The sequence below is a fragment of the Mugil cephalus genome, chromosome 24 (assembly GCF_022458985.1).
Source record: "Mugil cephalus isolate CIBA_MC_2020 chromosome 24, CIBA_Mcephalus_1.1, whole genome shotgun sequence".
Taxonomy (NCBI): Eukaryota; Metazoa; Chordata; class Actinopteri; order Mugiliformes; family Mugilidae; genus Mugil; species Mugil cephalus.
In genome coordinates, this window is record NC_061793.1 from 191,628 (window position 1) to 205,054 (window position 13,427).

At 39.7% G+C, this 13,427-nt stretch overlaps 1 long non-coding RNA gene across 2 annotated transcripts; it reads right to left on the reverse strand.

The window, feature by feature from the left end:
• Positions 1–292: 292 nt before the first annotated feature.
• On the reverse strand, positions 293–7,248 carry LOC125003406. 2 transcript variants are annotated; one of them, XR_007112199.1, is made up of 5 exons: positions 7,219–7,248; positions 5,733–5,785; positions 5,292–5,479; positions 5,027–5,122; positions 293–359 (listed from the first exon to the last, which is right to left on the reverse strand). It is a non-coding gene; the product is annotated as an uncharacterized LOC125003406 (long non-coding RNA). The 2 variants fall into 2 exon arrangements; XR_007112198.1 differs by having other exon boundaries at positions 5,733–7,239.
• Between the last annotated feature and the right edge of the window lie 6,179 nt (positions 7,249–13,427).

The window sequence follows — 13,427 nt, forward strand, 5'->3', positions numbered from 1 at the left end:
TTTTCATCTTCACCCTCCAACACCTCCTCATCCTCCCTCTGACTCTCTGAGCATTCTGGGTAATCTGGACTCACAACCTTCTGGATCTTCTTCAGCTCGTTTCTTATAAAAGTCATGATGTTGTCCTCCAGCAGCTGGAACAGAAGACGATATGAATGACACAAGCAGACTGAAACCAAGGAGACAAACATCAGATCCATGTTGGACACACTGACAATCCACTGGTCTACAAAGAGCAGCATGGACATGATGGGAAGTAGTTGTTGTTACATGTACAGACCAGAAAGATGGAGTCCAGCTGTGTCTGATGCTGCTGGGTAGACTGACCACTGAGAACCTCTGAGCTCTGCTGGTGGACTCTGTGGACCAATCATCAACAATTAGCTCTCATCATGTCTGTCCACACAGAGACAACACATTCACACAGTCACAGACACAGTTTGTCTTGCTTTTGGTTTACTGGATTATCCTGCCACACTCTGCAGCTCTTTTTGTTTCCTTCTCTAAGTCCTTAATAAACTAAGAGTTAGTTTTTCATCAAGTCCTTTGGTTTCTTGTGTGTGTGTCTGGTTTGAGTTCTATCTTCTGGCTACATGTTGTGACACAAAGTTTCTCCCAGTAGCACTATAGGCAAAGGTAATGAAGAAAATGTTAAATAGTTCACACCTATCATCACTTGAAATGAATCTGATCAACTCCAAATAAATCTCAGCTGATCTTGAAATATTTTCAGACGTCTTCTTGGTCACATGTTGCTACAAAATCCACGGCTCATAAAGAAGTCAATAATGTTGCGCCAGTTTAACAATATTAGTCGTGTTTTAAGAACAGGAACATGAACAAAGTGTTTTTTGATGGCAGATCTAAGACAGACTCGGTTGGGTCAATGACACCAAATCTTCCTGTTCCTGAACAAGCTCTGGGGAATGGAGCTGAGGGGACTAAGATTGAGAGGAACAACTTTAACCAAAGTTACAGTGTTTTAATCAATGTTTTACATTCTCATTCTCATTCAAGTATGAGGTCAGTTCTTCTTCCATAATATCTGTGGCTACAAAAAGGACAAAGATTACAAGTCCATTTCATTCAGTATTAAAACAAACAAAATGAACAAGCCTGTTTGTCATCAAGTAAACCTACTGGAAAAGATGTGGGGAAAAAGACTAATTTATTAATTCTACTGCAACTACATGGAAGAGGAAAGTTGGTTTTCACCATACTGACTGCTTTGGCTTTTTTCACTGAACAATATTTTCTGTCTGTTTATTTCATATTATTTATTTAAGCACCGTTTAAATCCTAACTTGATGAACTTTCAACTACTTGTCAAGACTCAAACAACTGGTTCTTTTATATACAGTCTATGGTTGACATAAACTTTTAATTCTGATCAATTTGAAATTTTAGTTTAGGATTTATTTTGTAGTTGGGACATTTTGTCAAAGTGACAAAGAAGTCAAAGCGTAGCCGAGATTCGAGCAAACTTCCTGTTTGTCACCGCCACCGATGACAACGATTGGCTACCATGAAAAGTTGGCATGAACTATCAATGGGGCACCCCACAGTACCTGTGGATGTCACAAAGTCATTTCAAATATAAACCCATCAAGAGATATTGATTGGCTGTGCAGTCGTACAAATGCGAAACCAAGAACGACAATTGGTAATTTTTGCGGGCTTGCTCTGAAGATAGTCTGTGCCGATTTTCATGGGAATCGGACAAAATTTGCGACCCGTGAATCTTTTTTAAAGGTTTTTGACAAAATCCAAGATGGCGGAAAATCTATCACGACGCATAATGACGTCATAGGGTAGACTGAACTCAGCATGATCCAAGGATTACAAGGATACCTTGTTTGTAAATTTCGGTTCAAAAGTTACGTACGGAAATGTAGGTAAATATAGATTCAAGCAGCAATGAGGGTCCAAGCAGTTATGGACTCCATACAGCAGACCTGGGTATTTTACGGCCCGCGAGCCACATTCGGCCCTTTGGGAATTCCCGTCTGGCCCGTGGTACGTCAGTCATAAGCACAGATGAAGATGAGTATTTATACTGTGCATGCAATACGACTGTGTTTCTTTTGTTTTGAGCCATGATGTATTATTTACGTCATTGCACTGTTAGTTCGTTAATTCTTCAAAAAGTAAGATTGAAACAGCTTCTTGCATCTATTAACCCTCAAAAGCCTGAACAGATCGCTGCCATCCGTCAAAGCGGCCGATTTCGAATTACCGTAAGTCACAGTGGTTTGCGCTATTGACAATATTCATTGTGACTGAACACTGTTAGTTGTGCTTTTGCCTGGAAGACCTTCTTGACATCTCAAGGGTGTAACTAACTTTGTTTTTACCAACAAATTGCAGCAAACTTGCGTCATCATTACCGTAATGGCAGTATTTTTTTTCTAGAAAGCGCAACTTGAATATTGTCCATCAGGGAGTTACGGTAATTCAAATACAGCAAACTTCTCTTTGTGGGCAGACGGACATTCAGGTGTTAAAGGGTTTAAACATTTATTAAGCTTTATTGAGATACAGAAAATAATTCATGTAGCTACATGGTCCCTCCTTGGTCCACTGAAGTTTTCCAAAGAGGACAAAGTTTCCAACATTCCAATGCGTTTTATCCAAAACTACAGATCCATTGTGTTTCATTTTCCTCTTAAACCTACACCAAAACCCATAAATATAAATAAATATTTACAGAGGATTCTCATGTTTCCGAATAGCGAGTAGCAGCTTATCAACAAATATAATTTACAGCTTTTTACAATGGGAGAACATTAGTATTGAGCAGAATTACGTTCAAGTTATTGTTTGGTTTGGCCTCCAACACAGTTCAGATTTTTCATGTGGCCCCTGTAGAAATTAATTGCTCAGCCATACAGCAAGATAACGCCATGGGGAGATGCAAAAAACCCGGCCGTCAGCGGTTCATATGAAAAGAAATTAGAAAACAGCCGAAATGTGCAGCTTTTGAGTTCCCCCTGGTGGGAGAGATGTAAAAAAAATGGGCCAGCAGTGGTTCATATGAAGAGACAGTTGCAAATGTGTGGTCTTTGAGCTCCCCCTAGTGGGGACCCGTTGGTGGCGCTAGTACGTATTGACTGGCAACATGTAACTCAGGCAAATTAAATATACAACTGTCTTTGAGCTAGGTGCAAAATTTCACAACTTTTTAGCACAGTTAGCTTATATTTAGTTCAGTCAACCCACATGTCGCACACTTGACCCACAGTGTCACAGAGTTGGCACACTTAACCCACATTTAGCACAGTTAGCCTACATTTAGCACAGTTAGCTTACGGTTAGCACAGTTAGCTGTGTGTGAGAGATTAATGTGCGCTTTCACGTGCATGTTTGTGTATCCTACTACTCTTCCTGTGTGTATTTGTAACTAATAACATAAAGGTACCTGTGTGTTTGTGTGGGCATGTGTGTTGTTGTAACATTAATGTGTGAGACACAGGGATCAGCTGTATTAACAGCAGAGACATCTGATGAATGAACTGGTCTCAGCTGTGGCCCAGAGCTGTGGCTCAGCTGTTGCCGTGGCAACTCACAGTGGTCGTCAATGACGACGGAAGGCGCAGAGCCGGGACACAGAAAAGAGCTAGATTTCCCTCCTTTTCACTGGTCTCACATATTGGCTCACTGTGACAAAACAGTAGCTCCTATCAGAAAAACAAGCAGACCATGGGCGTCGTAAGACCTTCCTGAAGACTTTGATATGTTTTTTTTGTCCTTGTAAATATTTTGGACACGAGTTAAAAACAAACGTCTCTTCTCCTTCTCTCAGAAAATCTTTGCACTGGAGTGAATGGAGAGCAGACAGGTACTTTACCGCAAACAGAGGCTCCAAGTTTAAATTCTGTGCGTCTCGCTGCTTTGCCGAGCACATTGTGAGAGACACAACAAGTTTGTCTACGACTGTGGAAAAAATCATGTGTGTAAATTGTGGCCAGACGAATGTGGAAAGAGAAACATTTCAGGCGATTTCACACAAATTCTCTAACTCTAGGTCCCCTATTGTTGTCCTGTAATAAAGAACGTAGAATAACACACTTCTTGGACCCCAATAATAACACTAACAAAAACAATGGAGTTCCTGCAGCGTTGCTGCTTGGACCCCAATAACCAACAGGCAGTGTCCTCATAGCTACTGCAGCCATGGATTAGTGTTGGGCGGTATCTGAATTTTGATACCTTCATACCGTCTCCACGTTTTACCGCGGTATACGGCATTACCATGACTAATTAAAAATGACGAAGCACGCGTCAGTTTACACAGACCACCTCGAGTGGGCGTAAGCCAGACACAGTAAAAAGAAAAAGAATCCGGAGGATTTTCAAAATAAATCACCCGTGCAAACTGCCGGTCGTAAAAACAGACCAGAGCGAAACTTATTAACTACGTAGCATATAGCAACACGACACTCACACAACGCGCCGCGGACGGGCCCAGCAGCATCATCAGGCTGTTGGCTTGTGCCTACACCTTTCAGAAACTGAATACCAAACACTACTGATGAAACAATAACAACATAATGTGCACAATATTATCAACTTTTATCAGCTTAAGAAGTGCAAATACAACAGTCAAACAATTAAATTAACCTGACGATCCAGAACAGTTTTTATGCAGAATGTGCCGCACACACACCGACAGTGGACATAGAATCATTTTTAGGCACTGAATTAATTATATCTTATATTTAATCCTTATCTCCCATATAAGTACACTGCAATTTTTTTAATGAGTGTAATGATGATATTGAAACTGATACCGTTGCTTTTGAAAGACACCGCCGGTATACCTTATTACCGTATTACCGCCCAACCCCACCATGGATATGGCTTCTTCACTCCACCCACACACATGTTCTACCTGTCAGTTACCATTCAAACCAGTGTCCTATGATCCAAAGCCTGCTTCTCAAATCAACCTTCACAGCTTAAAGTGGAAACTGTAGAAAGGAGCTAGTCTCCTCTGACTCATGGATGAAGCTGGACACTGGTTTACCTCTCAGGAGCAGAGGGTTGATGTCCTTTAAAATAAATGTCACGATCATTGGACCAATCACTGTTGAGGGACACACAGCTGGGGTCTGGACTGATCCTGTTAGAGAAGAAGAATCAGTTCAAGTCTGGTTAGACTGGACAGCTTCCAGATGTAACACATTTACATGAGATTAATGAAACTGAAGAGAAATAAACTGGTTAATAAAACTTCTCTGGATCAATAACAGTTTAAAACATGAATCAGAAACATGGAGGAAACATTTTACCTCTCAGGAGCAGAGGGTTGATGTCCTTTAAAATCAATGTCACGTTCATTTGACTGATCACTCTTGAGGGAAACACAGCTGGGATCAGATGAATGACTGAAACCAGTCAACCCGTCCTGCAGATGTCTGACTCCCTCCTCTTTGTCCTCCCTCTGGTCCATGCTGCTGAATCCACATCAACTTTCTACCTTCATGTGCAGAGGAAACACAAATCATTCATCTGAACATTAACTGGAATCATTTGTGCTGTAAAAACATCAGCTGATCCTCCACTGATTGGCTCTGATTCTGTCAGTTAAAGCTGCTGTGATCCAAACTCTGTAGTGAACATCTTCTCCAAACATGACAGACAGAAACAGTTAGTGAACCCTAACCCTAAGACAAACCAGACTCAGCGTTTATTCAAAGAGCTGAAGAAGAAGAAGAGTCTCTACTCCACACCTGGACACTAGAGACTCAGGTGAGATACTTCCTGGAACCAGTCAGGGCTGCACCTGTGATGGAGGAGGACAGGAAGGAGGGAGGAGGCAGATTTTCACAATAAGAGCACATTTTACAGGATCCAGTAGATTTGAGCTTGTATCATTATTAATATATCATTATCATGAAGTTGTTGCTGGTTAAATATCAGAGTGAACCTGGACTCTGATCTGAACATCTGCTGCTCAATTATTCTGCTCTGATTCAGTTGGAATAAAATAAGAAGAATGACCTTTGATTCAGTTTAAACTAACATTTAACAGATGTCACTAATCATGACTTCTCTCTTTTAAAACAACAGGAACTAATTAAAGAGGAAACTGAAAAATGTTGTTTTGTTTCCAGAAGAATTTCCTTAAAAATGTCATTTAAAGAGCAGAAACGTTCATTTATTAGTCATTTCTAACTGGAAACGTTTCTAATCTGATCACTGAGCTGAGAAGGGTTAAAGTTTCTACTTTCTCTTCTTTAATGAACCTTAATGTCGTCATGTAATGAGGGGATTAAAGTGACTGCACAATGTTCTAGAGTCAAATGTGAAATGTGGAGCAGTCTTCAGATCCTGGAGATGTTGAAACTGGATCAGTGACGTGTGGTGAGACTCAGATTTACAATTATTAACCCAGTGGAACAGCTTCATTCATTCATTCAACTGGCTGCTTCCACACTAACTGGTTACGTTTCACATCTCTAATGAGCTTCTTTCCACACATATAGGTCTAAGGTTCATATCTGGCCAAAGGAACAATGTCACATCTATAGCGCTTAAGAGACAGAATAAGAGACAGAGAGAGTTCATTCATACTCATTCAACATGAAAGAACCCAGAGAGAAAAACCAACAACTCAAATGGAATCAAATCTATATTATTTCCAGTAATATTCTGATGATTTGATCCATTTTAATTCAGACTAAACTAAATATCTTCCATCATTCACCACTTCATGTTTAGACTGAAGGTTTAACTGTTAGAATGGTTTAAGCTGAGATTTATTACAATCTTCTGTTTTTATCTTTCATGCAGAGAAAAGATCCCAATAAACGGACCGAGGCCGTACAGGTGACTTAGAGAGACATTGGCTCAGTTCCAGGTGAAGCTCAGCTCACTGCTGCTTGGATTTACTCAGGAAATACAGAGTCAGTAAAGTCAGAGATTCTGAATATAATAATAATAATAATAATAATAATAATAATAATAATAATAAGTTTAGAAGAAAAGACAATCAGCTGAAATCATTTCTATAAACCAAGGACTCAAACAGACAGGTGATCACAGGTGATCTCTAGAAAATGGCGGATCAGTTTCACACTAGGCCTCATCCAGACTCTAACCTTTCAGCTCTGACTCAGTTTAACGTCAAGTTCAGCAGATTTCTGCTGCTTCTGTTGGAGCTGAGCTGCTGACAGCTGATGTTCACCAAGAAAACATTCAAAACTGCTTCATTACCTTCAGACGGAGGTTGACACGGAGAGAAAAATACCTGCGACACGATCCTGGTGAAAGTGAAACTAAACTGAAACCAGGAAACTACATGTCAGGGCAGGAACGCAGATGTGCCCTCCCTCCCTCCCTTTTTTACTAGTGTATATTATGATGAATTATCTATGTTTTGAATTTTCTACTGTTCTTGTAGGTGCCCAATTTGTTTTCTTTTTGTCATGACTAACCACTCACCAATGAGTCACAGTATTATTATATAAATGATGCATTATTTGCATGCCATAGTATCTATAACTGGTTCTAGTTCTGATGCAGATGACGCAGCAGAGGTTCCAGGTTTATTGTTCTATTACATATTTCATTTTGTAAACATTAAATATTATGTATCGTGGAAAAATCTGATGAACCCAGTCTTGGAATAAACAAAATCTAAATGTACTTCAGAGTTAATTACTAATGTCATTAATTCATTTTTCTTTTTGTACACCTCTACGAGGAACTGCGTGAGATGCACGCAAATACAGACGGCCAGCGTCTGCTAGGAAGCACCAATCCTAAGTTTTGTTTGTTGAAAATAAAGTATTTGTGTTTAAATTAAATACGGTTCTTATTGTGTCCTTCATGCGATCGGATCAAAGGGTTACACTGTAGAATCTTCCCTCCAATGTAACAAACATGGTGCGGATGATATACAACTATGTGACTGATGAGTGGTCACTGCCTCTGGTGGACATGCACGGGATCTGCAGCTACACAGCTGTACAAAAAAAAAACATAAATAAAAACACTGTAAAAATTTACCAACATGCTATTTAATAATGCTATTTAAAAATTTATTGAGGCCACAATAAAGCTAAAAAGAATCCTAAATGTTTAATATGGAAACAGGAAATACACTGTAAAAGAAATTTCAATCAATTACACTGTAAAAATGAAGATGATCTGATGGAGTCTCTGGTCTGACTGTGAGCTGTTTCTTTGCTGTCGTCTCTAAACCTAAACCTCTCTAAACTCCTCATCTGACAAATTCAACCAATAATCAAAGACACATGAAGCAGATGCTGCTCTGATCCAATAAACGTGTGGATGAAGGAGGAGGAACGTAACGAGGAGGAGACAATATTTGGTTTGTGTCTGAATCATTGATGAGGGACTGGACTTGATTTGTTGGAGCTCTGTGAAGAGTTGAAGTGCAGCTCTGTTGATGATCTTAAATGGAGACCATGTGGATGAAGCTCTCCTCTCCACCTCCCAGTAACATGGTCCAGTCAGAGTCTGCTTCAACCTCTGGATCATCTCTGGATGTTAACGTGTTGGAGTGAACACACACAGACCTGCAGAGACTTTTAGCATCAAGTCTGTTTCCTCTGCAGATTTCACTAAGAAACTGCTGAGAGTCCTGAACGCTTCATTACTGCACCAACACTTTAGTAATGGATTTACTGCTTCTCCATGGAAACAAAGATCAAAAAGAATAATCACCAAGTGAATCCTGAAACTCTGCTTGTTGTGTTCTTCTGGGTTCAGTAGTGAACCTCCACCCTGACCCCTCCCTCCTCTTTGCCTCCAGTAAATGGTTTTAGATTTGTACAGAGCTTTTCTACCTAGTGCTGCTCAAAGCTCTTTCCAGTCACACTAGCTGTGTTTCCATTACAGTTTTTCAAAAACCAAAAGTTATATTTCTGAAATTTTGATACGTGTTTCCTCTAAAAGGTGTTTAATGAATGAGATGTAACTCTGGTAAAGTCTCATCTGGTGATATCCCATAATTCTCTTAAATTCTCGTCACTTTGAGGAAGTTGGACTTCAAATGAACTGGTCACATGACCTCCGGCATCATCTCCAGGGAAACGACAAAAAAGTGTTTCCAATGCACTTTTATATTGATACATCTGAAAAAGCACCTCATGAGAGCGTAAAAAGGTTTTAGCTTTAGATAACCGGGAGGATTTTATAAATGAAGGAGTTTCCATCACCAGGTTTTATTGTGATATTTGGGTATCACACATTTCTAGGGATAATGGACTCTACTCATCTGTTCATACACATTCACACCAGAACCAACCACTGGGAACAACTCAGGGTTCAGTGTCTTGCTCAAGGACACTTGGGCATGTGGTCCATGTATCAGGGATGGAACCACTAACCCTGTCACGGCCGCCCTGAGGCTATATGACAGAATGAGGAATTAAAGGCATTAATATTAAAGGACACAAACTAAAACCTGCTCATTTGCTGATGAAATCATATTATTGGAGAGTCCCAATACAAGCTTTACCCATTTAACACCTTCACCTTAAATGTGAATGAAACACAGATTTGAATAAAATTCCATACCAAGAAATCTAGAGAATGTACAACTGAAATGTGATTCATAACTAAAAAGTATCCTGGTTTGACTTAAAACCACTTGTGATTAAATCCTCTTCTAGATTAGTAGAGTCATCCAGAGATGGTCAGCTTTGACACTGGTTTCAAAAACAATGAAATGATTCAAATGAACGTTCTCCTGAGGTCGTATCTGTTTACATCGTTTTTAAAATCTGGGATGTGATGATTTCCAGATTCATATGAAATGATTAAAAACAACAATAACATATTATACCTTCCAACTGGCCAAAGATGCAGGTGGTGTGACCAAATGTAAAAGATTATGCAGCACAACTCTCCATTGATTAAATGTTGTGGCAAAGACTATGGAGCAAAGTGGAAACATGTTGAGATAACTGTAGCAGACATGCCAGTCCAGAAATTGGTAACATTAAACTATTAAATCCATCATAAGATGCAATAGACACAATAATATCCCACACACTTAATATCTGTTTTTTTCAATCTGTCTGACCTCATGTTCATCATTGACCTCTGCAGTCCCTCCCTCTGTGATGTAGAGCTCTGTGTAGATCTCATTCAGAAGGGTTGAGTTTCCAGCTTTAGCAATCCCCTCAAACACACACTGGAACTTCTTCTTCAGACTAGATTTAACTTTACGTCCACAAACTGGAGCAAAATGTCCTGAATGAACAGACAACAAATAATATGAATGAATAAACTCTCCAGTAAATATTCCAACATGTCATTGCTGTAAAGAATGAGTGTGTGAATATATCTTGGTTCATCTCTTGAGACATTAGTAAATGTCTCATTTCTCCAGCAGCTTCAATGTTTAGAGAAATCCTCTTACTGCTCTGCAGACAGTCAGCCAGCTCCTCCTGCTTCATTCTCCTCAGGAAGTTCACTGTCATCTTCACTAATAAATCTCTGCTGCTCCTCCTCTGCTCTTCATCATCACCCTCCAACACCTCCTCATCCTCCCTCTGACTCTCTAAGCATTCTGGGTAATCTGGACTCACAACCTTCTGGATCTTCTTCAGCTCGTTTCTTATAAAAGTGATGATGTTGTCCTCCAGCAGCTGGAACAGAAGACGATATGAATGACACAAGCAGACTGAAACCATGGAGACAAACATCAGATCCATGTTGTACACACTGACAATCCACTGGTCTACAAAGAGCAGCATGGACATGATGGAAAGTAGTTGTTGTACATGTACAGACCAGAAAGATGGAGTCCAGCTGTGTCTGATGCTGCTGGGTAGACTGACCACTGAGAACCTCTGAGCTCTGCTGGTGGACTCTGTGGACCAATCATCAACAATTAGCTCTCATCATGTCTGTCCACACAGAGACAAACACATTCACACAGTCACAGACACAGTTTGTCTTGCTTTTGGTTTACTGGATTATCCTGCCACACTCTGCAGCTCTTTTTGTTTCCTTCTCTACGTCCTTAAAAAACTAAGAGTTAGTTTTTCATCAAGTCCTTTGGTTTCTTGTGTGTGTGTCTGGTTTGAGTTCTATCTTCTGGCTACATGTTGTGACACAAAGTTTCTCCCAGTAGCACTATAGGCATAGGTAATGAAGAAAATGTTAAATAGTTCACACCTATCATCAATTGAAATGACTCTGATCAACTCCAAATAAATCTCAGCTGATCTTGAAATATTTTCAGACGTCTTCTTGGTCCCATGTTGCTACAAAATCCACGGCTCATAAAGAAGTCAATAATGTTGCGCCAGTTTAACAATATTAGTCGTGTTTTAAGAACAGGAACATGAACAAAGTGTTTTTTGATGGCAGATCTAAGACGGACTCAGTTGGGTCAATGACACCAAATCTTCCTGGTCCTGAACAAGCTCTGGGGAATGGAGCTGAGGGGACTAAGAATGAGAGAAACAACTTTAACCAAAGTTACAGTGTTTTCATCAATGTTTTACATTCTCAGAAGTATGAGGTCAGTTCTTCTTCTGTAATATCTGTGGCTATAAAAAGGACAAAAATTACAAGTCCATTTCATTCAGTATTAAAACAAAACCAACAAAAAAAAAAAAAAAAAAACGAACAAGCCTGTTTGTCATCACGTAAACCTATTGGAAAAGATGTGGGTAAAAAAAGACTAATTTATTAATTCTACTTCAACTACATGGAAGAGAAAGGTTGGTTTTCACCATACTGACTGCTTTGGCTTTTTTCACTGAACAATATTTTCTGTCTGTTTATTTCATATTATTTATCTAAGAACCATTTAAATCAGAACTTGATAAACTCTCAACTACTTGTCAAGACTCAACCAACTGGTTCTTTTATATACAGTCTATGGTTGACATAAACATTTAATTCTGACCAATTTGAAATTTCAGTTTAGGATTTATGTTGTAGTTGGGACATTTTGAATAACAATGGAAATATTAGAAACAGTAACTGATGTTGTAATAACTTCAGTAACCTGTTGTCAAAGTGACATAGAATAACATGTTAAATAACTAACAGGCAGTGTCCTCATAGCTACTGCAGCCATGGATATGGCTTCTTCACTCCACCCACACACATGTTCTACCTGTCAGTTACCATTCAAAACCAGTGTCCTATGATCCAAAGCCTGCTTCTCAAATCAACCTCCACAGGTTAAAGTGGAAACTGTAGAAAGGAGCTAGTCTCCTCTGACTCATGGATGAAGCTGGACACTGGTTTACCTCTCAGGAGCAGAGGGTTGATGTCCTTTAAAATCAATGTGACGATTATTGGACCGATCACTGTTGAGGGACACACAGCTGGGGTCTGGACTGATCCTGATAGAGAAGAAGAATCAGTTCAAGTCTGGTTAGACTGGACAGCTTCCAGATGTAACACATTTACATGAGATTAATGATACTGAAGAGAAATAAACTAGTTAATAAAACTTCTCTGGATCAATAACAGTTTAAACATGAATCAGAAACATGGAGGAAACATTTTACCTCTCAGGAGCAGACGGTTGATGTCCCTTAAAATCAATGAGGCGTTCATTTGACTGATCACTCTTGAGGGAAACACAGCTGGGATCAGATGAATGACTGAAACCAGTCAACCCGTCCTGCAGATGTCTGACTCCCTCCTCTTTGTCCTCCCTCTGGTCCATGCTGCTGAATCCACATCAACTTTCTACCTTCATGTGCAGAGGAAACACAAATCATTCATCTGAACATTCACTGGAATCATTTGTGCTGTAAAAACATCAGCTGATCCTCCACTGATTGGCTCTGATTCTGTCAGTTAAAGCTGCTGTGATCCAAACTCTGCAGTGAACATCTTCTCCAAACATGACAGACAGAAACAGTTAGTGAACCCTAACCCTAAGACAAACCAGGAACTAATTAAAGAGGAAACTGGAAAATGTTGTTTTTATTTCCAGAAGGATTTCCTTAAAAATGTCATTTAAAGAGCAGAAACATTAATTTATGAATCATTTCTAACTGGAAACGTTTCTAATCTGATCATTGAGCTGAGAAGGGTTAAAGTTTCTACTTTCTCTTCTTTAATGGACCTTAATGTCGTCATGTAATGAAGGGGATTAAAGTGACTGCACAAAGACGACAATGACCCCATGTCCCTGAACTGTAGAAAGAAGTTGATCTGACAGTACTGGAGTAAAAGTACTTAGTTACCTCAGACAGGTGATCACAGGTGATCAATAGAAAATGTGGGATCAGTTTCACACTAGGCCTCATCCAGACTCTAACCTTTCAGCTCTGACTCAGTTTAACGTCAAGTTCAGCAGATTTCTGCTGCTTCTGTTGGAGCTGAGCTGCTGACAGCTGATGTTCACCAAGAAAACATTCAAAACTGCTTCATTACCTTCAGACGGAGGTTGACACGGAGAGAAAAACATCTGCGAC